We start from the raw sequence: 24,409 nt of genomic DNA, 5'->3' as shown, positions 1-24,409 counted from the left end.
CACTCTGTTTTCTCCTATATTGATACATGTATTTGGAACTCTAAATCCAACACGGTTTGTGCTAGCTTCATGAAACTTGACAAAGTAAAGTAGTTTCACGTTCTGTCTCTATATTCTGTTTCCTCTTGATGTAGCCCTAAGCAGTGACTGGCGAGAAACACTTTCATGGAAAAAGGTTGCCAAGCTTCCAAAAGTTACGAATCTCCAGAAATCTCAGCAAATATTTTTTCACCCAAACTGGATGATACTTTCAGGTAATGATCAGTACACGTAGGCGACTTGGTTCCCCAAATTTCGTTCTTCTATGTTGAAGCGTTCATTTCCAGTAACAGTTTGAATTTTTAGGTTTCACTCTGTTTTCTCCTATATTGATAGATGTATTTGGAACTCTAAATCCAACACGGTTTGTGCTAGCTTCTTGAAACTTGACACAGTAAAGTAGTTTCACGTTCTATCTCTAGGTTTTGTTTCCTCTTGATGTAGCCCTAAGCAGTGACTGGCGAGAAACACTTTCATGGAAAGGGGTTGCCAAGCTTCCAAAAATTACGAATCTCCAGAAATCTCAGCAAATATTTTTTCACCCAAACTGGATGATACTTTCAGGTAATGATCAGTACACTAAGGCGACTTGGTTCCCCAAATGTCGTTCTTCTATGTTGAAGCGTTCATTTCCAGTAACAGTTTGAATTTTTAGGTTTCACTCTGTTTTCTCCTATATTGATACATGTATTTGGAACTCTAAATCCAACACGGTTTGTGCTAGCTTCATGAAACTTGACAAAGTAAAGTAGTTTCACGTTCTGTCTCTATATTCTGTTTCCTCTTGATGTAGCCCTAAGCAGTGACTGGCGAGAAACACTTTCATGGAAAAAGGTTGCCAAGCTTCCAAAAGTTACGAATCTCCAGAAATCTCAGCAAATATTTTTTCACCCAAACTGGATGATACTTTCAGGTAATGATCAGTACACGTAGGCGACTTGGTTCCCCAAATTTCGTTCTTGTATGTTGAAGCGTTCATTTCCAGTAACAGTTTGAATTTTTAGGTTTCACTCTGTTTTCTCCTATATTGATAGATGTATTTGGAACTCTAAATCCAACACGGTTTGTGCTAGCTTCTTGAAACTTGACACAGTAAAGTAGTTTCACGTTCTATCTCTAGGTTTTGTTTCCTCTTGATGTAGCCCTAAGCAGTGACTGGCGAGAAACACTTTCATGGAAAGGGGTTGCCAAGCTTCCAAAAATTACGAATCTCCAGAAATCTCAGCAAATATTTTTTCACCCAAACTGGATGATACTTTCAGGTAATGATCAGTACACTAAGGCGACTTGGTTCCCCAAATGTCGTTCTTCTATGTTGAAGCGTTCATTTCCAGTAACAGTTTGAATTTTTAGGTTTCACTCTGTTTTCTCCTATATTGATACATGTATTTGGAACTCTAAATCCAACACGGTTTGTGCTAGCTTCATGAAACTTGACAAAGTAAAGTAGTTTCACGTTCTGTCTCTATATTCTGTTTCCTCTTGATGTAGCCCTAAGCAGTGACTGGCGAGAAACACTTTCATGGAAAAAGGTTGCCAAGCTTCCAAAAGTTACGAATCTCCAGAAATCTCAGCAAATATTTTTTCACCCAAACTGGATGATACTTTCAGGTAATGATCAGTACACTAAGGCGACTTGGTTCCCCAAATGTCGTTCTTCTATATTGAAGCGTTCATTTCCAGTAACTGTTTGAATTTTTAGGTTTCACTCTGTTTTCTCCTATATTGATACATGTATTTGGAACTCTAAATCCAACACGGTTTGTGCTAGCTTCATGAAACTTGACAAAGTAAAGTAGTTTCACGTTCTATCTCTATATTCTGTTTCCTCTTGATGTAGCCCTAAGCAGTGACTGGCGAGAAACACTTTCATGGAAAAAGGTTGCCAAGCTTCCAAAAGTTATGAATCTCCAGAAATCTCAGCAAATATTTTTTCACCCAAACTGGATGATACTTTCAGGTAATGATCAGTACACGAAGGCGACTTGGTTCCCCAAATTTCGTTCTTCTATGTTGAAGCGTTCATTTCCAGTAACAGTTTGAATTTTTAGGTTTCACTCTGTTTTCTCCTATATTGATACATGTATTTGGAACTCTAAATCCAACACGGTTTGTGCTAGCTTCATGAAACTTGACAAAGTAAAGTAGTTTCACGTTCTATCTCTATATTCTGTTTCCTCTTGATGTAGCCCTAAGCAGTGACTGGCGAGAAACACTTTCATGGAAAAAGGTTGCCAAGCTTCCAAAAGTTACGAATCTCCAGAAATCTCAGCAAATATTTTTTCACCCAAACTGGATGATACTTTCAGGTAATGATCAGTACACGTAGGCGACTTGGTTCCCCAAATTTCGTTCTTCTATGTTGAAGCGTTCATTTCCAGTAACAGTTTGAATTTTTAGGTTTCACTCTGTTTTCTCCTATATTGATACATGTATTTGGAACTCTAAATCCAACACGGTTTGTGCTAGCTTCTTGAAACTTGATACAGTAAAGTAGTTTCACGTTCTATCTCTATGTTTTGTTTCCTCTTGATGTAGCCCTAAGCAGTGACTGGCGAGAACCACTTTCATGGAGAGGGGTTGCCAAGCTTCCAAAAATTACGAATCTCCAGAAATCTCAGCAAATATTTTTTCACCCAAACTGGATGATACTTTCAGGTAATGATCAGTACACGAAGGCGACTTGGTTCCCCAAATGTCGTTCTTCTATGTTGAAGCGTTCATTTCCAGTAACACTTTGAATTTTTAGGTTTCACTCTGTTTTCTCCTATATTGATAGATGTATTTGGAACTCTAAATCCAACACGGGATGTGCTAGCTTCATGAAACTTGACAAAGTAAAGTAGTTTCACGTTCTATCTCTATATTCTGTTTCCTCTTGATGTAGCCCTAAGCAGTGACTGGTGAGAAACACTTTCATGGAAAAAGGTTGCCAAGCTTCCAAAAGTTACGAATCTCCAGAAATCTCAGCAAATATTTTTTCACCCAAACTGGATGATACTTTCAGGTAATGATCAGTACACTAAGGCGACTTGGTTCCCCAAATTTCGTTCTTCTATGTTGAAGCGTTCATTTCCTGTAACAGTTTGAATTTTTAGGTTTCACTCTGTTTTCTCCTATATTGATAGATGTATTTGGAACTCTAAATCCAACACGGTTTTTGCTAGCTTCTTGAAACTTGACACAGTAAAGTAGTTTCACGTTCTATCTCTAGCTTTTGTTTCCTCTTGATGTAGCCCTAAGCAGTGACTGGCGAGAAACACTTTCATGGAAAGGGGTTGCCAAGCTTCCAAAAATTACGAATCTCCAGAAATCTCAGCAAATATTTTTTCACCCAAACTGGATGATACTTTCAGGTAATGATCAGTACACTAAGGCGACTTGGTTCCCCAAATTTCGTTCTTCTATGTTGAAGCGTTCATTTCCAGTAACAGTTTGAATTTTTAGGTTTCACTCTGTTTTCTCCTATATTGATACATGTATTTGGAACTCTAAATCCAACACGGTTTGTGCTAGCTTCTTGAAACTGGATACAGTAAAGTAGTTTCACGTTCTATCTCTATGTTTTGTTTCCTCTTGCTGTAGCCCTAAGCAGTGACTGGCGAGAACCACTTTCATGGAGAGGGGTTGCCAAGCTTCCAAAAATTACGAATCTCCAAAAATCTCAGCAAATATTTTTTCACCCAAACTGGATGATACTTTCAGGTAATGATCAGTACACTAAGGCGACTTGGTTCCCCAAATTTCGTTCTTCTATGTTGAAGCGTTCATTTCCAGTAACAGTTTGAATTTTTAGGTTTCACTCTGTTTTCTCCTGTATTGATAGATGTATTTGGAACTCTAAATCCAACACGGTTTGTGCTAGCTTCTTGAAACTTGACACAGTAAAGTAGTTTCAAGTTCTCTCTCTATGTTTTGTTTCCTCTTGATGTAGCCCTAAGCAGTGACTGGCGAGAAACACTTTCATGGAAAAAGGTTGCCAAGCTTCCAAAAGTTACGAATCTCCAGAAATCTCAGCAAATATTTTTTCACCCAAACTGGATGATACTTTCAGGTAATGATCAGTACACTAAGGCGACTTGGTTCCCCAAATGTCGTTCTTCTATATTGAAGCGTTCATTTCCAGTAACTGTTTGAATTTTTAGGTTTCACTCTGTTTTCTCCTATATTGATACATGTATTTGGAACTCTAAATCCAACACGGTTTGTGCTAGCTTCATGAAACTTGACAAAGTAAAGTAGTTTCACGTTCTATCTCTATATTCTGTTTCCTCTTGATGTAGCCCTAAGCAGTGATTGGCGAGAAACACTTTCATGGAAAAAGGTTGCCAAGCTTCCAAAAGTTACGAATCTCCAGAAATCTCAGCAAATATTTTTTCACCCAAACTGGATGATACTTTCAGGTAATGATCAGTACACGAAGGCGACTTGGTTCCCCAAATTTCGTTCTTCTATGTTGAAGCGTTCATTTCCAGTAACAGTTTGAATTTTTAGGTTTCACTCTGTTTTCTCCTATATTGATACATGTATTTGGAACTCTAAATCCAACACGGTTTGTGCTAGCTTCATGAAACTTGACAAAGTAAAGTAGTTTCACGTTCTATCTCTATATTCTGTTTCCTCTTGATGTAGCCCTAAGCAGTGACTGGCGAGAAACACTTTCATGGAAAAAGGTTGCCAAGCTTCCAAAAGTTACGAATCTCCAGAAATCTCAGCAAATATTTTTTCACCCAAACTGGATGATACTTTCAGGTAATGATCAGTACACGTAGGCGACTTGGTTCCCCAAATTTCGTTCTTCTATGTTGAAGCGTTCATTTCCAGTAACAGTTTGAATTTTTAGGTTTCACTCTGTTTTCTCCTATATTGATACATGTATTTGGAACTCTAAATCCAACACGGTTTGTGCTAGCTTCTTGAAACTTGATACAGTAAAGTAGTTTCATGTTCTATCTCTATGTTTTGTTTCCTCTTGCTGTAGCCCTAAGCAGTGACTGGCGAGAACCACTTTCATGGAGAGGGGTTGCCAAGCTTCCAAAAATTACGAATCTCCAAAAATATCAGCAAATATTTTTTCACCCAAACTGGATGATACTTTCAGGTAATGATCAGTACACTAAGGCGACTTGGTTCCCCAAATTTCGTTCTTCTATGTTGAAGCGTTCATTTCCAGTAACAGTTTGAATTTTTAGGTTTCACTCTGTTTTCTCCTATATTGATAGATGTATTTGGAACTCTAAATCCAACACGGTTTGTGCTAGCTTCTTGAAACTTGACACAGTAAAGTAGTTTCACGTTCTATCTCTAGCTTTTGTTTCCTCTTGATGTAGCCCTAAGCAGTGACTGGCGAGAAACACTTTCATGGAAAGGGGTTGCCAAGCTTCCAAAAATTACGAATCTCCAGAAATCTCAGCAAACATTTTTTCACCCAAACTGGATGATACTTTCAGGTAATGATCAGTACACTAATGCGACTTGGTTCCCCAAATTTCGTTCTTCTATGTTGAAGCGTTCATTTCCAGTAACAGTTTGAATTTTTAGGTTTCACTCTGTTTTCTCCTATATTGATACATGTATTTGGAACTCTAAATCCAACACGGTTTGTGCTAGCTTCTTGTAACTTGATACAGTAAAGTAGTTTCACGTACTATCTCTATGTTTTGTTTCCTCTTGCTGTAGCCCTAAGCAGTGACTGGCGAGAACCACTTTCATGGAGAGGGGTTGCCAAGCTTCCAAAAATTACGAATCTCCAAAAATCTCAGCAAGTATTTTTTCACCCAAATTGGATGATACTTTCAGGTAATGATCAGTACACTAAGGCGACTTGGTTCCCCAAATTTCGTTCTTCTATGTTGAAGCGTTCATTTCCAGTAACAGTTTGAATTTTTAGGATTCACTCTGTTTTCTCCTATATTGATAGATGTATTTGGAACTCTAAATCCAACACGGTTTGTGCTAGCTTCATGAAACTTGACAAAGTAAAGTAGTTTCACGTTCTATCTCTATATTCTGTTTCCTCTTGATGTAGCCCTAAGCAGTGACTGGTGAGAAACACTTTCATGGAAAAAGGTTGCCAAGCTTCCAAAAGTTACGAATCTCCAGAAATCTCAGCAAATATTTTTTCACCCAAACTGGATGATACTTTCAGGTAATGATCAGTACACTAAGGCGACTTGGTTCCCCAAATGTCGTTCTTCTATGTTGAAGCGTTCATTTCCTGTAACAGTTTGAATTTTTAGGTTTCACTCTGTTTTCTCCTATATTGATACATGTATTTGGAACTCTAAATCCAACACGGTTTGTGCTAGCTTCTTGAAACTTGACACAATAAAGTAGTTTCAAGTTCTCTCTCTATGTTTTGTTTCCTCTTGATGTAGCCCTAAGCAGTGACTGGCGAGAAACACTTTCATGGAAAGGGGTTGCCAAGCTTCCAAAAATTACGAATCTCCAGAAATCTCAGCAAATATTTTTTCACCCAAACTGGATGATACTTTCAGGTAATGATCAGTACACTAAGGCGACTTGGTTCCCCAAATGTCGTTCTTCTATGTTGAAGCGTTCATTTCCTGTAACAGTTTGAATTTTTAGGTTTCACTCTGTTTTCTCCTATATTGATAGATGTATTTGGAACTCTAAATCCAACACGGTTTGTGCTAGCTTCATGAAACTTGACAAAGTAAAGTAGTTTCACGTTCTATCTCTATATTCTGTTTCCTCTTGATGTAGCCCTAAGCAGTGACTGGTGAGAAACACTTTCATGGAAAAAGGTTGCCAAGCTTCCAAAAGTTACGAATCTCCAGAAATCTCAGCAAATATTTTTTCACCCAAACTGGATGATACTTTCAGGTAATGATCAGTACACTAAGGCGACTTGGTTCCCCAAATGTCGTTCTTCTATGTTGAAGCGTTCATTTCCTGTAACAGTTTGAATTTTTAGGTTTCCCTCTGTTTTCTCCTATATTGATAGATGTATTTGGAACTCTAAATCCAACACGGTTTGTGCTAGCTTCTTGAAACTTGACACAGTAAAGTAGTTTCAAGTTCTCTCTCTATGTTTTGTTTCCTCTTGATGTAGCCCTAAGCAGTGACTGGCGAGAAACACTTTCATGGAAAGGGGTTGCCAAGCTTCCAAAAATTACGAATCTCCAGAAATCTCAGCAAATATTTTTTCACCCAAACTGGATGATACTTTCAGGTAATGATCAGTACACTAAGGCGACTTGGTTCCCCAAATTTCGTTCTTCTATGTTGAAGCGTTCATTTCCAGTAACAGTTTGAATTTTTAGGTTTCACTCTGTTTTCTCCTATATTGATACATGTATTTGGAACTCTAAATCCAACACGGTTTGTGCTAGCTTCTTGAAACTTGATACAGTAAAGTAGTTTCACGTTCTATCTCTATGTTTTGTTTCCTCTTGCTGTAGCCCTAAGCAGTGACTGGCGAGAACAACTTTCATGGAGAGGGGTTGCCAAGCTTCCAAAAATTACGAATCTCCAAAAATCTCAGCAAATATTTTTTCACCCAAACTGGATGATACTTTCAGGTAATGATCAGTACACTAAGGCGACTTGGTTCCCCAAATTTCGTTCTTCTATGTTGAAGCGTTCATTTCCAGTAACAGTTTGAATTTTTAGGTTTCACTCTGTTTTCTCCTATATTGATAGATGTATTTGGAACTCTAAATCCAACACGGTTTGTGCTAGCTTCTTCAAACTTGACACAGTAAAGTAGTTTCAAGTTCTCTCTCTATGTTTTGTTTCCTCTTGATGTAGCCCTAAGCAGTGACTGGCGAGAAACACTTTCATGGAAAGGGGTTGCCAAGCTTCCAAAAATTACGAATCTCCAGAAATCTCAGCAAATATTTTTTCACCCAAACTGGATGATACTTTCAGGTAATGATCAGTACACTAAGGCGACTTGGTTCCCCAAATGTCGTTCTTCTATGTTGAAGCGTTCATTTCCTGTAACAGTTTGAATTTTTAGGTTTCACTCTGTTTTCTCCTATATTGATACATGTATTTGGAACTCTAAATCCAACACGGTTTGTGCTAGCTTCTTGAAACTTGACACAGTAAAGTACTTTCACGTTCTATCTCTATGTTTTGTTTCCTCTTGATGTAGCCCTAAGCAGTGACTGGCGAGAAACACTTTCATGGAAAGGAGTTGCCAAGCTTCCAAAAATTACGAATCTCCAGAAATCTCAGCAAATATTTTTTCACCCAAACTGGATGATACTTTCAGGTAATGATCAGTACACTAAGGCGACTTGGTTCCCCAAAGTTCGTTCTTCTATTTTGAAGCGTTCATTTCCTGTAACAGTTTGAATTTTTAGGTTTCACTCTGTTTTCTCCTATATTGATACATGTATTTGGAACTCTAAATCCAACACGGTTTGTGCTAGCTTCTTGAAACTTGACACAGTAAAGTAGTTTCACGTTCTATCTCTATGTTTTGTTTCCTCTTGATGTAGCCCTAAGCAGTGACTGGCGAGAACCACTTTCATGGAGAGGGGTTGCCAAGCTTCCAAAAATTACGAATCTCCAGAAATCTCAGCAAATATTTTTTCACCCAAACTGGATGATACTTTCAGGTAATGATCAGTACACGAAGGCGACTTGGTCCCCCAAATGTCGTTCTTCTATGTTGAAGCGTTCATTTCCAGTAACACTTTGAATTTTTAGGTTTCACTCTGTTTTCTCCTATATTGATAGATGTATTTGGAACTCTAAATCCAACACGGTTTGTGCTAGCTTCTTGAAACTTGATACAGTAAAGTAGTTTCACGTTCTATCTCTATGTTTTGTTTCCTCTTGATGTAGCCCTAAGCAGTGACTGGCGAGAACCACTTTCATGGAGAGGGGTTGCCAAGCTTCCAAAAATTACGAATCTCCAGAAATCTCAGCAAATATTTTTTCACCCAAACTGGATGATACTTTCAGGTAATGATCAGTACACGAAGGCGACTTGGTTCCCCAAATGTCGTTCTTCTATGTTGAAGCGTTCATTTCCAGTAACACTTTGAATTTTTAGGTTTCACTCTGTTTTCTCCTATATTGATAGATGTATTTGGAAGTCTAAATCCAACACGGTTTGTGCTAGCTTCATGAAACTTGACAAAGTAAAGTAGTTTCACGTTCTATCTCTATATTCTGTTTCCTCTTGATGTAGCCCTAAGCAGTGACTGGTGAGAAACACTTTCATGGAAAAAGGTTGCCAAGCTTCCAAAAGTTACGAATCTCCAGAAATCTCAGCAAATATTTTTTCACCCAAACTGGATGATACTTTCAGGTAATGATCAGTACACTAAGGCGACTTGGTTCCCCAAATGTCGTTCTTCTATGTTGAAGCGTTCATTTCCTGTAACAGTTTGAATTTTTAGGTTTCACTCTGTTTTCTCCTATATTGATACATGTATTTGGAACTCTAAATCCAACACGGTTTGTGCTAGCTTCTTGAAACTTGACATAGTAAAGTAGTTTCACATTCTATCTCTATGTTTTGTTTCCTCTTGCTGTAGCCCTAAGCAGTGACTGGCGAGAACCACTTTCATGGAGAGGGGTTGCCAAGCTTCCAAAAATTACGAATCTCCAGAAATCTCAGCAAATATTTTTTCACCCAAACTGGTTGATACTTTCAGGTAATGATCAGTACACGAAGGCGACTTGGTTCCCCAAATGTCGTTCTTCTATGTTGAAGCGTTCATTTCCAGTAACACTTTGAATTTTTAGGTTTCACTCTGTTTTCTCCTATATTGATACATGTATTTGGAACTCTAAATCCAACACGGTTTGTGCTAGCTTCTTGAAACTTGACACAGTAAAGTAGTTTCACGTTCTATCTCTATGTTTTGTTTCCTCTTGATGTAGCCCTAAGCAGTGACTGGCGAGAACCACTTTCATGGAGAGGGGTTGCCAAGCTTCCAAAAATTACGAATCTCCAGAAATCTCAGCAAATATTTTTTCACCCAAACTGGATGATACTTTCAGGTAATGATCAGTACACGAAGGCGACTTGGTTCCCCAAATGTCGTTCTTCTATGTTGAAGCGTTCATTTCCAGTAACACTTTGAATTTTTAGGTTTCACTCTGTTTTCTCCTATATTGATACATGTATTTGGAACTCTAAATCCAACACGGTTTGTGCTAGCTTCATGAAACTTGACAAAGTAAAGTAGTTTCACGTTCTATCTCTATATTCTGTTTCCTCTTGATGTAGCCCTAAGCAGTGACTGGTGAGAAACACTTTCATGGAAAAAGGTTGCCAAGCTTCCAAAAGTTACGAATCTCCAGAAATCTCAGCAAATATTTTTTCACCCAAACTGGATGATACTTTCAGGTAATGATCAGTACACGAAGGCGACTTGGTTCCCCAAATGTCGTTCTTCTATGTTGAAGCGTTCATTTCCTGTAACAGTTTGAATTTTTAGGTTTCACTCTGTTTTCTCCTATATTGATACATGTATTTGGAACTCTAAATCCAACACGGTTTCTGCTAGCTTCTTGAAACTTGACACAGTAAAGTAGTTTCACGTTCTATCTCTATGTTTTGTTTCCTCTTGATGTAGCCCTAAGCAGTGACTGGCGAGAAACACTTTCATGGAAAGGGGTTGCCAAGCTTCCAAAAATTACGAATCTCCAGAAATCTCAGCAAATATTTTTTCACCCAAACTGGATGATACTTTCAGGTAATGATCAGTACACGAAGGCGACTTGGTTCCCCAAATGTCGTTCTTCTATGTTGAAGCGTTCATTTCCAGTAACACTTTGAATTTTTAGGTTTCACTCTGTTTTCTCCTATATTGATAGATGTATTTGGAACTCTAAATCCAACACAGTTTGTGCTAGCTTCATGAAACTTGACAAAGTAAAGTAGTTTCACGTTCTATCTCTATATTCTGTTTCCTCTTGATGTAGCCCTAAGCAGTGACTGGTGAGAAACACTTTCATGGAAAGGGGTTGCCAAGCTTCCAAAAATTACGAATCTCCAGAAATCTCAGCAAATATTTTTTCACCCAAACTGGATGATACTTTCAGGTAATGATCAGTACACGAAGGCGACTTGGTTCCCCAAAGTTCGTTCTTCTATGTTGAAGCGTTCATTTCCTGTAACAGTTTGAATTTTTAGGTTTCCCTCTGTTTTCTCCTATATTGATAGATGTATTTGGAACTCTAAATCCAACACGGTTTGTGCTAGCTTCTTGAAACTTGACACAGTAAAGTAGTTTCACGTTCTATCTCTAGCTTTTGTTTCCTCTTGATGTAGCCCTAAGCAGTGACTGGCGAGAAACACTTTCATGGAAAGGGGTTGCCAAGCTTCCAAAAATTACGAATCTCCAGAAATCTCAGCAAATATTTTTTCACCCAAACTGGATGATACTTTCAGGTAATGATCAGTACACTAAGGCGACTTGGTTCCCCAAAGTTCGTTCTTCTATGTTGAAGCGTTCATTTCCAGTAACAGTTTGAATTTTTAGGTTTCACTCTGTTTTCTCCTATATTGATACATGTATTTGGAACTCTAAATCCAACACGGTTTGTGCTAGCTTCTTGAAACTTGATACAGTAAAGTAGTTTCAAGTTCTATCTCTATGTTTTGTTTCCTCTTGCTGTAGCCCTAAGCAGTGACTGGCGAGAAACACTTTCATGGAAAGGGGTTGCCAAGCTTCCAAAAATTACGAATCTCCAAAAATCTCAGCAAATATTTTTTCACCCAAACTGGATGATACTTTCAGGTAATGATCAGTACACTAAGGCGACTTGGTTCCCCAAAGTTCGTTCTTCTATGTTGAAGCGTTCATTTCCTGTAACAGTTTGAATTTTTAGGTTTCACTCTGTTTTCTCCTATATTGATAGATGTATTTGGAACTCTAAATCCAACACGGTTTGTGCTAGCTTCTTGAAACTTGACACAGTAAAGTAGTTTCAAGTTATCTCTCTATGTTTTGTTTCCTCTTGATGTAGCCCTAAGCAGTGACTGGCGAGAAACACTTTCATGGAAAGGGGTTGCCAAGCTTCCAAAAGTTACGAATCTCCAGAAATCTCAGCAAATATTTTTTCACCCAAACTGGATGATACTTTCAGGTAATGATCAGTACACTAAGGCGACTTGGTTCCACAAATGTCGTTCTTCTATGTTGAAGCGTTCATTTCCTGTAACAGTTTGAATTTTTAGGTTTCACTCTGTTTTCTCCTATATTGATACATGTATTTGGAACTCTAAATCCAACACGGTTTGTGCTAGCTTCTTGAAACTTGACACAGTAAAGTACTTTCACGTTCTATCTCTATGTTTTGTTTCCTCTTGATGTTGCCCTAAGCAGTGACTGGCGAGAAACACTTTCATGGAAAGGGGTTGCCAAGCTTCCAAAAATTACGAATCTCCAGAAATCTCAGCAAATATTTTTTCACCCAAACTGGATGATACTTTCAGGTAATGATCAGTACACTAAGGCGACTTGGTTCCCCAAAGTTCGTTCTTCTATGTTGAAGCGTTCATTTCCAGTAACAGTTTGAATTTTTAGGTTTCACTTTGTTTTCTCCTATATTGATACATGTATTTGGAACTCTAAATCCAACACGGTTTGTGCTAGCTTCTTGAAACTTGATACAGTAAAGTAGTTTCACGTTCTATCTCTATGTTTTGTTTCCTCTTGCTGTAGCCCTAAGCAGTTATTGGCGAGAACCACTTTCATGGAGAGGGGTTGCCAAGCTTCCAAAAATTAGGAATCTCCAGAAATCTCAGCAAATATTTTTTCACCCAAACTGGATGATACTTTCAGGTAATGATCAGTACACGAAGGCGACTTGGTTCCCCAAATGTCGTTCTTCTATGTTGAAGCGTTCATTTCCAGTAACACTTTGAATTTTTAGGTTTCACTCTGTTTTCTCCTATATTGATAGATGTATTTGGAAGTCTAAATCCAACACGGTTTGTGCTAGCTTCATGAAACTTGACAAAGTAAAGTAGTTTCACGTTCTATCTCTATATTCTGTTTCCTCTTGATGTAGCCCTAAGCAGTGACTGGTGAGAAACACTTTCATGGAAAAAGGTTGCCAAGCTTCCAAAAGTTACGAATCTCCAGAAATCTCAGCAAATATTTTTTCACCCAAACTGGATGATACTTTCAGGTAATGATCAGTACACTAAGGCGACTTGGTTCCCCAAAGTTCGTTCTTCTATGTTGAAGCGTTCATTTCCAGTAACAGTTTGAATTTTTAGGTTTCACTCTGTTTTCTCCTATATTGATACATGTATTTGGAACTCTAAATCCAACACGGTTTGTGCTAGCTTCTTGAAACTTGATACAGTAAAGTAGTTTCACGTTCTATCTCTATGTTTTGTTTCCTCTTGCTGTAGCCCTAAGCAGTGACTGGCGAGAACCACTTTCAAGGAGAGGTGTTGCCAAGCTTCCAAAAATTACGAATCTCCAGAAATCTCAGCAAATATTTTTTCACCCAAACTGGATGATACTTTCAGGTAATGATCAGTACACTAAGGCGACTTGGTTCCCCAAATGTCGTTCTTCTATGTTGAAGCGTTCATTTCCTGTAACACTTTGAATTTTTAGGTTTCACTCTGTTTTCTCCTATATTGATAGATGTATTTGGAACTCTAAATCCAACACGGTTTGTGCTAGCTTCATGAAACTTGACAAAGTAAAGTAGTTTCACGTTCTATCTCTATATTCTGTTTCCTCTTGATGTAGCCCTAAGCAGTGACTGGTGAGAAACACTTTCATGGAAAAAGGTTGCCAAGCTTCCAAAAGTTACGAATCTCCAGAAATCTCAGCAAATATTTTTTCACCCAAACTGGATGATACTTTCAGGTAATGATCAGTACACTAAGGCGACTTGGTTCCCCAAATGTCGTTCTTCTATGTTGAAGCGTTCATTTCCTGTAACAGTTTGAATTTTTAGGTTTCACTCTGTTTTCTCCTATATTGATACATGTATTTGGAACTCTAAATCCAACACGGTTTGTGCTAGCTTCTTGAAACTTGACATAGTAAAGTAGTTTCACATTCTATCTCTATGTTTTGTTTCCTCTTGCTGTAGCCCTAAGCAGTGACTGGCGAGAACCACTTTCATGGAGAGGGGTTGCCAAGCTTCCAAAAATTACGAATCTCCAGAAATCTCAGCAAATATTTTTTCACCCAAACTGGTTGATACTTTCAGGTAATGATCAGTACACGAAGGCGACTTGGTTCCCCAAATGTCGTTCTTCTATGTTGAAGCGTTCATTTCCAGTAACACTTTGAATTTTTAGGTTTCACTCTGTTTTCTCCTATATTGATAGATGTATTTGGAACTCTAAATCCAACACGGTTTGTGCTAGCTTCATGAAACTTGACAAAGTAAAGTAGTTTCACGTTCTATCTCTATATTCTGTTTCCTCTTGATGTAGCCCTAAGCAGTGACTGGTGAGAAACACTTTCATGGAAAAAGGTTGCCAAGCTTCCAAAAGTTACGAATCTCCAGAAATCTCAGCAAATATTTTTTCACCCAAACTGGATGATACTTTCAGGTAATGATCAGTACACGAAGGAGACTTGGTTCCCAAAATTTCATTCTTCTATGTTGAAGCGTTCATTTCCAGTAACAGTTTGAATTTTTAGGTTTCACTCTGTTTTCTCCTATATTGATACATGTATTTGGAACTCTAAATCCAACACGGTTTGTGCTAGCTTCTTGAAACTTGACAAAGTAAAGTAGTTTCACGTTCTATCTCTAGGTTTTGTTTCCTCTTGATGTAGCCCTAAGCAGTGACTGGCGAGAAACACTTTGATGGAAAGGGGTTGCCAAGCTTCCAAAAATTACGAATCTCCAGAAATCTCAGCAAATATTTTTTCACCCAAACTGGATGATACTTTCAGGTTATGATCAGTACACTAAGGCTACTTGGTTCCCCAAATGTCGTTCTTCTATGTTGAAGCGTTCATTTCCTGAAACAGTTTGAATTTTTAGGTTTCACTCTGTTTTCTCCTATATTGATACATGTATTTGGAACTCTAAATCCAACACGGTTTGTGCTAGCTTCTTGAAACTTGACACAGTAAAGTAGTTTCACGTTGTATCTCTAGCTTTTGTTTCCTCTTGATGTAGCCCTAAGCAGTGACTGGCGAGAAACACTTTCATGGAAAGGGGTTGCCAAGCTTCCAAAAATTACGAATCTCCAGAAATCTCAGCAAATATTTTTTCACCCAAACTGGATGATACTTTCAGGTAATGATCAGTACACTAAGGCGACTTGGTTCCCCAAAGTTCGTTCTTCTATGTTGAAGCGTTCATTTCCAGTAACAGTTTGAATTTTTAGGTTTCACTCTGTTTTCTCCTATATTGATAGATGTATTTGGAACTCTAAATCCAACACGGTTTGTGCTAGCTTCTTGAAACTTGATACAGTAAAGTAGTTTCACGTTCTATCTCTATGTTTTGTTTCCTCTTGCTGTAGCCCTAAGCAGTGACTGGCGAGAACCACTTTCATGGAGAGGGGTTGCCAAGCTTCCAAAAATTACGAATCTCCAGAAATCTCAGCAAATATTTTTTCACCCAAACTGGATGATACTTTCAGGTAATGATCAGTACACGTAGGCGACTTGGTTCCCTAAATGTCGTTCTATGTTGAAGCGTTCATTTCCAGTAACACTTTGAATTTTTAGGTTTCACTCTGTTTTCTCCTATATTGATAGATGTATTTGGAACTCTAAATCCAACACGGTTTGTGCTAGCTTCATGAAACTTGACAAAGTAAAGTAGTTTCACGTTCTATCTCTATATTCTGTTTCCTCTTGATGTAGCCCTAAGCCGTGACTGGTGAGAAACACTTTCATGGAAAAAGGTTGCCAAGCTTCCAAAAGTTACGAATCTCCAGAAATCTCAGCAAATATTTTTTCACCCAAACTGGATGATACTTTCAGGTAATGATCAGTACACTAAGGCGACTTGGTTCCCCAAATTTCGTTCTTCTATGTTGAAGCGTTCATTTCCTGTAACAGTTTGAATTTTTAGGTTTCACTCTGTTTTCTCCTATATTGATACATGTATTTGGAACTCTAAATCCAACACGGTTTGTGCTAGCTTCTTGAAACTTGACACAGTAAAGTAGTTTCACGTTCTATCTCTATGTTTTGTTTCCTCTTGCTGTAGCCTTAAGCAGTGACTGGCGAGAACCACTTTCATGGAGAGGGGTTGCCAAGCTTCCAAAAATTACGAATCTCCAGAAATCTCAGCAAATATTTTTTCACCCAAACTGGATGATACTTTCAGGTAATGATCAGTACACGAAGGCGACTTGGTTCCCCAAATGTCGTTCTTCTATGTTGAAGCGTTCATTTCCAGTAACACTTTGAATTTTTAGGTTTCACTCTGTTTTCTCCTATATTGATAGATGTATTTGGAACTCTAAATCCAACACGGTTTGTGCTAGCTTCATGAAACTTGACAAAGTAAAGTAGTTTCACGTTCTATCTCTATATTCTGTTTCCTCTTGATGTAGCCCTAAGCAGTGACTGGTGAGAAACACTTTCATGGAAAAAGGTTGCCAAGCTTCCAAAAGTTACGAATCTCCAGAAATCTCAGCAAATATTTTTTCACCCAAACTGGATGATACTTTCAGGCAATGATCAGTACACGAAGGCGACTTGGTTCCCCAAATTTCGTTCTTCTATGTTGAAGCGTTCATTTCCAGTAACAGTTTGAATTTTTAGGTTTCACTCTGTTTTCTCCTATATTGATACATGTATTTGGAACTCTAAATCCAACATGGTTTGTGCTAGCTTCTTGAAACTTGACACAGTAAAGTAGTTTCACTTTCTATCTCTAGGTTTTGTTTCCTCTTGAAGTAGCCCTAAGCAGTGACTGGCGAGAAACACTTTCATGGAAAGGGGTTGCCAAGCTTCCAAAAATTACGAATCTCCAGAAATCTCAGCAAATATTTTTTCACCCAAACTGGATGATACTTTCAGGTAATGATCAGTACACTAAGGCGACTTGGTTCCCCAAAGTTCGTTCTTCTATGTTGAAGCGTTCATTTCCATTAACAGTTTGAATTTTTAGGTTTCACTCTGTTTTCTCCTATATTGATACATGTATTTGGAACTCTAAATCCAACACGGTTTGTGCTAGCTTCTTGAAACTTGATACAGTAAAGTAGTTTCACGTTCTATCTCTATGTTTTGTTTCCTCTTGCTGTAGCCCTAAGCAGTGACTGGCGAGAACCACTTTCATGGAGAGGGGTTGCCAAGCTTCCAAAAATTACGAATCTCCAGAAATCTCAGCAAATATTTTTTCACCCAAACTGGATGATACTTTCAGGTAATGATCAGTACACGAAGGCGACTTGGTTCCCCAAATGTCGTTCTTCTATGTTGAAGCGTTCATTTCCAGTAACACTTTGAATTTTTAGGTTTCACTCTGTTTTCTCCTATATTGATAGATGTATTTGGAACTCTAAATCCAACACGGTTTGTGCTAGATTCATGAAACTTGACAAAGTAAAGTAGTTTCACGTTCTATCTCTATATTATTTTCCTCTTGATGTAGCCCTAAGCAGTGACTGGTGAGAAACACTTTCATGGAAAAAGGTTGCCAAGCTTCCAAAAGTTACGAATCTCCAGAAATCTCAGCAAATATTTTTTCACCCAAACTGGATGATACTTTCAGGTAATGATCAGTACACGAAGGCGACTTGGTTCCCCAAATTTCGTTCTTCTATGTTGAAGCGTTCATTTCCAGTAACAGTTTGAATTTTTAGGTTTCACTCTGTTTTCTCCTATATTGATAGATGTATTTGGAACTCTAAATCCAACACGGTTTGTGCTAGCTTCTTGAAACTTGACACAGTAAAGTAGTTTCAAGTTCTCTCTCTATGTTTTGTTTCCTCTTGATGTAGCCCTAAGCAGTGACTGGCGAGAAACACTTTCATGGAAAGGGGTTGCCAAGCTTCCAAAAATTACGAATCTCCAGAAATCTCAGCAAATATTTTTTCACCCAAACTGGATGATACTTTCAGGTAATGATCAGTACACTAAGGCGACTTGGTTCCCCAAATGTCGTTCTTCTATGTTGAAGCGTTCATTTCATGTAACAGTTTGAATTTTTAGGTTTCACTCTGTTTTCTCCTATATTGATACATGTATTTGGAACTCTAAATCCAACACGGTTTGTGCTAGCTTCTTGAAACTTGACACAGTAAAGTACTTTCACGTTCTATCTCTATGTTTTGTTTCCTCTTGATGTAGCCCTAAGCAGTGACTGGCGAGAAACACTTTCATGGAAAGGGGTTGCCAAGCTTCCAAAAATTACGAATCTCCAGAAATCTCAGCAAATATTTTTTCACCCAAACTGGATGATACTTTCAGGTAATGATCAGTACACTAAGGCGACTTGGTTCCCCAAAGTTCGTTCTTCTATGTTGAAGCGTTCATTTCCAGTAACAGTTTGAATTTTTAGGTTTCACTCTGTTTTCTCCTATATTGATACATGTATTTGGAACTCTAAATCCAACACGGTTTGTGCTAGCTTCTTGAAACTTGATACAGTAAAGTAGTTTCACGTTCTATCTCTATGTTTTGTTTCCTCTTGCTGTAGCCCTAAGCAGTGACTGGCGAGAACCACTTTCATGGAGAGGGGTTGCCAAGCTTCCAAAAATTACGAATCTCCAGAAATCTCAGCAAATATTTTTTCACCCAAACTGGATGATACTTTCAGGTAATGATCAGTACACGAAGGCGACTTGGTTCCCCAAATGTCGTTCTTCTATGTTGAAGCGTTCATTTCCAGTAACAGTTTGAATTTTTAGGTTTCACTCTGTTTTCTCCTATATTGATAGATGTATTTGGAACTCTAAATCCAACACGGTTTGTGCTAGCTTCATGAAACTTGACAAAGTAAAGTAGTTTCACGTTCTATCTCTATATTCTGTTTCCTCTTGATGTAGCCCTAAGCAGTGACTGGTGAGAAACACTTTCATGGAAAAAGGTTGCCAAGCTTCCAAAAGTTACGAATCTCCAGAAATCTCAGCAAATATTTTTTCACCCAAACTGGATGATACTTTCAGGTAATGATCAGTACACGAAGGCGACTTGGTTCCCCAAATGTCGTTCTTCTATGTTGAAGCGTTCATTTCCTGTAACAGTTTGAATTTTTAGGTTTCACTCTGTTTTCTCCTATATTGATACATGTATTTGGAACTCTAAATCCAACACGGTTTGTGCTAGCTTCTTGAAACTTGACACAGTAAAGTAGTTTCACGTTCTATCTCTATATTCTGTTTCCTCTTGATGTAGCCCTAAGCAGTGACTGGTGAGAAACACTTTCATGGAAAAAGGTTGCCAAGCTTCCAAAAGTTACGAATCTCCAGAAATCTCAGCAAATATTTTTTCACCCAAACTGGATGATACTTTCAGGTAATGATCAGTACACTAAGGCGACTTGGTTCCCCAAAGTTCGTTCTTCTATGTTGAAGCGTTCATTTCCAGTAACAGTTTGAATTTTTAGGTTTCACTCTGTTTTCTCCTATATTGATACATGTATTTGGAACTCTAAATCCAACACGGTTTGTGCTAGCTTCTTGAAACTTGATACAGTAAAGTAGTTTCACGTTCTATCTCTATGTTTTGTTTCCTCTTGCTGTAGCCCTAAGCAGTGACTGGCGAGAACCACTTTCAAGGAGAGGTGTTGCCAAGCTTCCAAAAATTACGAATCTCCAGAAATCTCAGCAAATATTTTTTCACCCAAACTGGATGATACTTTCAGGTAATGATCAGTACACGAAGGCGACTTGGTTCCCCAAATGTCGTTCTTCTATGTTGAAGCGTTCATTTCCAGTAACACTTTGAATTTTTAGGTTTCACTCTGTTTTCTCCTATATTGATAGATGTATTTGGAACTCTAAATCCAACACGGTTTGTGCTAGCTTCATGAAACTTGACAAAGTAAAGTAGTTTCACGTTCTATCTCTATATTCTGTTTCCTCTTGATGTAGCCCTAAGCAGTGACTGGTGAGAAACACTTTCATGGAAAAAGGTTGCCAAGCTTCCACAAGTTACGAATCTCCAGAAATCTCAGCAAATATTTTTTCACCCAAACTGGATGATACTTTCAGGTAATGATCAGTACACTAAGGCGACTTGGTTCCCCAAAGTTCGTTCTTCTATGTTGAAGCGTTCATTTCCAGTAACAGTTTGAATTTTTAGGTTTCACTCTGTTTTCTCCTATATTGATACATGTATTTGGAACTCTAAATCCAACACGGTTTGTGCTACCTTCTTGAAACTTGATACAGTAAAGTAGTTTCACGTTCTATCTCTATGTTTTGTTTCCTCTTGCTGTAGCCCTAAGCAGTGACTGGCGAGAACCACTTTCATGGAGAGGGGTTGCCAAGCTTCCAAAAATTACGAATCTCCAGAAATCTCAGCAAATATTTTTTCACCCAAACTGGATGATACTTTCAGGTAATGATCAGTACACGAAGGCGACTTGGTTCCCCAAATGTCGTTCTTCTATGTTGAAGCGTTCATTTCCAGTAACACTTTGAATTTTTAGGTTTCACTCTGTTTTCTCCTATATTGATAGATGTATTTGGAACTCTAAATCCAACTCGGTTTGTGCTAGCTTCATGAAACTTGACAAAGTAAAGTAGTTTCACGTTCTATCTCTATATTCTGTTTCCTCTTGATGTAGCCCTAAGCAGTGACTGGTGAGAAACACTTTCATGGAAAAAGGTTGCCAAGCTTCCAAAAGTTACGAATCTCCAGAAATCTCAGCAAATATTTTTTCACCCAAACTGGATGATACTTTCAGGTAATGATCAGTACACGAAGGCGACTTGGTTCTCCAAATTTCGTTCTTCTATGTTGAAGCGTTCATTTCCTGTAACAGTTTGAATTTTTAGGTTTCACTCTGTTTTCTCCTATATTGATACATGTATTTGGAACTCTAAATCCAACACGGTTTGTGCTAGCTTCTTGAAACTTGACAAAGTAAAGTAGTTTCACGTTCTATCTCTAGGTTTTGTTTCCTCTTGATGTAGCCCTAAGCAGTGACTGGCGAGAAACACTTTGATGGAAAGGGGTTGCCAAGCTTCCAAAAATTACGAATCTCCAGAAATCTCAGCAAATATTTTTTCACCCAAACTGGATGATACTTTCAGGTAATGATCAGTACACTAAGGCGACTTGGTTCCCCAAAGTTCGTTCTTCTATGTTGAAGCGTTCATTTCCAGTAACAGTTTGAATTTTTAGGTTTCACTCTGTTTTCTCCTATATTGATACATGTATTTGGAACTCTAAAACCAACACGGTTTGTGCTAGCTTCTTGAAACTTGATACAGTAAAGTAGTTTCACGTTCTATCTCTATGTTTTGTTTCCTCTTGCTGTAGCCCTAAGCAGTGACTGGCGAGAACCACTTTCATGGAGAGGGGTTGCCAAGCTTCCAAAAATTACGAATCTCCAGAAATCTCAGCAAATATTTTTTCACCCAAACTGGATGATACTTTCAGGTAATGATCAGTACACTAAGGCGACTTGGTTCCCTAAATGTCGTTCTTCTATGTTGAACCGTTCATTTCCAGTAACACTTTGAATTTTTAGGTTTCACTCTGTTTTCTCCTATATTGATAGATGTATTTGGAACTCTAAATCCAACACGGTTTGTGCTAGCTTCATGAAACTTGACAAAGTAAAGTAGTTTCACGTTCTATCTCTATATTCTGTTTCCTCTTGATGTAGCCCTAAGCAGTGACTGGTGAGAAACACTTTCATGGAAAAAGGTTGCCAAGCTTCCAAAAGTTACGAATCTCCAGAAATCTCAGCAAATATTTTTTCACCCAAACTGGATGATACTTTCAGGTAATGATCAGTACACTAAGGCGACTTGGTTCCCCAAAGTTCGTTCTTCTATGTTGAAGCGTTCATTTCCTGTAACAGTTTGAATTTTTAGGTTTCACTCTGTTTTCTCCTATATTGATACATGTATTTGGAACTCTAAATCCAACACGGTTTGTGCTAGCTTCTTGAAACTTGACACAGTAAAGTAGTTTCACGTTCTATCTCTATGTTTTGTTTCCTCTTGCTGTAGCCCTAAGCAGTGACTGGCGAGAACCACTTTCATGGAGAGGGGTTGCCAAGCTTCCAAAAATTACGAATCTCCAGAAATCTCAGCAAATATTTTTTCACCCAAACTGGATGATACTTTCAGGTAATGATCAGTACACGAAGGCGACTTGGTTCCCCAAATGTCGTTCTTCTATGTTGAAGCGTTCATTTCCAGTAACACTTTGAATTTTTAGGTTTCACTCTGTTTTCTCCTATATTGATAGATGTATTTGGAACTCTAAATCCAACTCGGTTTGTGCTAGCTTCATGAAACTTGACAAAGTAAAGTAGTTTCACGTTCTATCTCTATATTCTGTTTCCTCTTGATGTAGCCCTAAGCAGTGACTGGTGAGAAACACTTTCATGGAAAAAGGTTGCCAAGCTTCCAAAAGTTACGAATCTCCAGAAATCTCAGCAAATATTTTTTCACCCAAACTGGATGATACTTTCAGGCAATGATCAGTACACGAAGGCGACTTGGTTCCCCAAATTTCGTTCTTCTATGTTGAAGCGTTCATTTCCAGTAACAGTTTGAATTTTTAGGTTTCACTCTGTTTTCTCCTATATTGATACATGTATTTGGAACTCTAAATCCAACACGGTTTGTGCTAGCTTCTTGAAACTTGACACAGTAAAGTAGTTTCACTTTCTATCTCTAGGTTTTGTTTCCTCTTGATGTAGCCCTAAGCAGTGACTGGCGAGAAACACTTTCATGGAAAGGGGTTGCCAAGCTTTCAAAAATTACGAATCTCCAGAAATCTCAGCAAATATTTTTTCACCCAAACTGGATGATACTTTCAGGTAATGATCAATACACTAAGGCGACTTGGTTCCCCAAAGTTCGTTCTTCTATGTTGAAGCGTTCATTTCCATTAACAGTTTGAATTTTTAGGTTTCACTCTGTTTTCTCCTATATTGATACATGTATTTGGAACTCTAAATCCAACACGGTTTGTGCTAGCTTCTTGAAACTTGATACAGTAAAGTAGTTTCACGTTCTATCTCTATGTTTTGTTTCCTCTTGCTGTAGCCCTAAGCAGTGACTGGCGAGAACCACTTTCATGGAGAGGGGTTGCCAAGCTTCCAAAAATTACGAATCTCCAGAAATCTCAGCAAATATTTTTTCACCCAAACTGGATGATACTTTCAGGTAATGATCAGTACACGAAGGCGACTTGGTTCCCCAAATGTCGTTCTTCTATGTTGAAGCGTTCATTTCCAGTAACACTTTGAATTTTTAGGTTTCACTCTGTTTTCTCCTATATTGATAGATGTATTTGGAACTCTAAATCCAACACGGTTTGTGCTAGATTCATGAAACTTGACAAAGTAAAGTAGTTTCACGTTCTATCTCTATATTCTTTTTCCTCTTGATGTAGCCCTAAGCAGTGACTGGCGAGAAACACTTTCATGGAAAGGGGTTGCCAAGCTTCCAAAAATTACGAATCTCCAGAAATCTCAGCAAATATTTTTTCACCCAAACTGGATGATACTTTCAGGTAATGATCAGTACACGAAGGCGACTTGGTTCCCCAAATTTCGTTCTTCTATGTTGAAGCGTTCATTTCCAGTAACAGTTTGAATTTTTAGGTTTCACTCTGTTTTCTCCTATATTGATAGATGTATTTGGAACTCTAAATCCAACACGGTTTGTGCTAGCTTCATGAAACTTGACAAAGTAAAGTAGTTTCACGTTCTATCTCTGTATTCTGTTTTTTCTTGATGTAGCCCTAAGCAGTGACTGGCGAGAAACACTTTCATGGAAAAAGGTTGCCAAGCTTCCACAAGTTACGAATCTCCAGAAATCTCAGCAAATATTTTTTCACCCAAACTGGATGATACTTTCAGGTAATGATCAGTACACGTAGGCGACTTGGTTCCCCAAATTTCGTTCTTCTATGTTGAAGCGTTCATTTCCAGTAACAGTTTGAATTTTTAGGTTTCACTCTGTTTTCTCCTATATTGATAGATGTATTTGGAACTCTAAATCCAACACGGTTTGTGCTAGCTTCTTGAAACTTGACACAGTAAAGTAGTTTCACGTTCTCTCTCTAGGTTTTGTTTCCTCTTGATGTAGCCCTAAGCAGTGACTGGCGAGAAACACTTTCATGGAAAGGGGTTGCCAAGCTTCCAAAAATTACGAATCTCCAGAAATCTCAGCAAATATTTTTTCACCCAAACTGGATGATACTTTCAGGTAATGATCAGTACACGTAGGCGACTTGGTTCCCCAAATTTCGTTCTTCTATGTTGAAGCGTTCATTTCCAGTAACAG

Source organism: Spermophilus citellus, assembly GCF_964194105.1.
Source record: "Spermophilus citellus genome assembly, chromosome: 10".
Lineage (NCBI taxonomy): Eukaryota > Metazoa > Chordata > Mammalia > Rodentia > Sciuridae > Spermophilus > Spermophilus citellus.
This window is presented reverse-complemented; position numbering follows the sequence as displayed.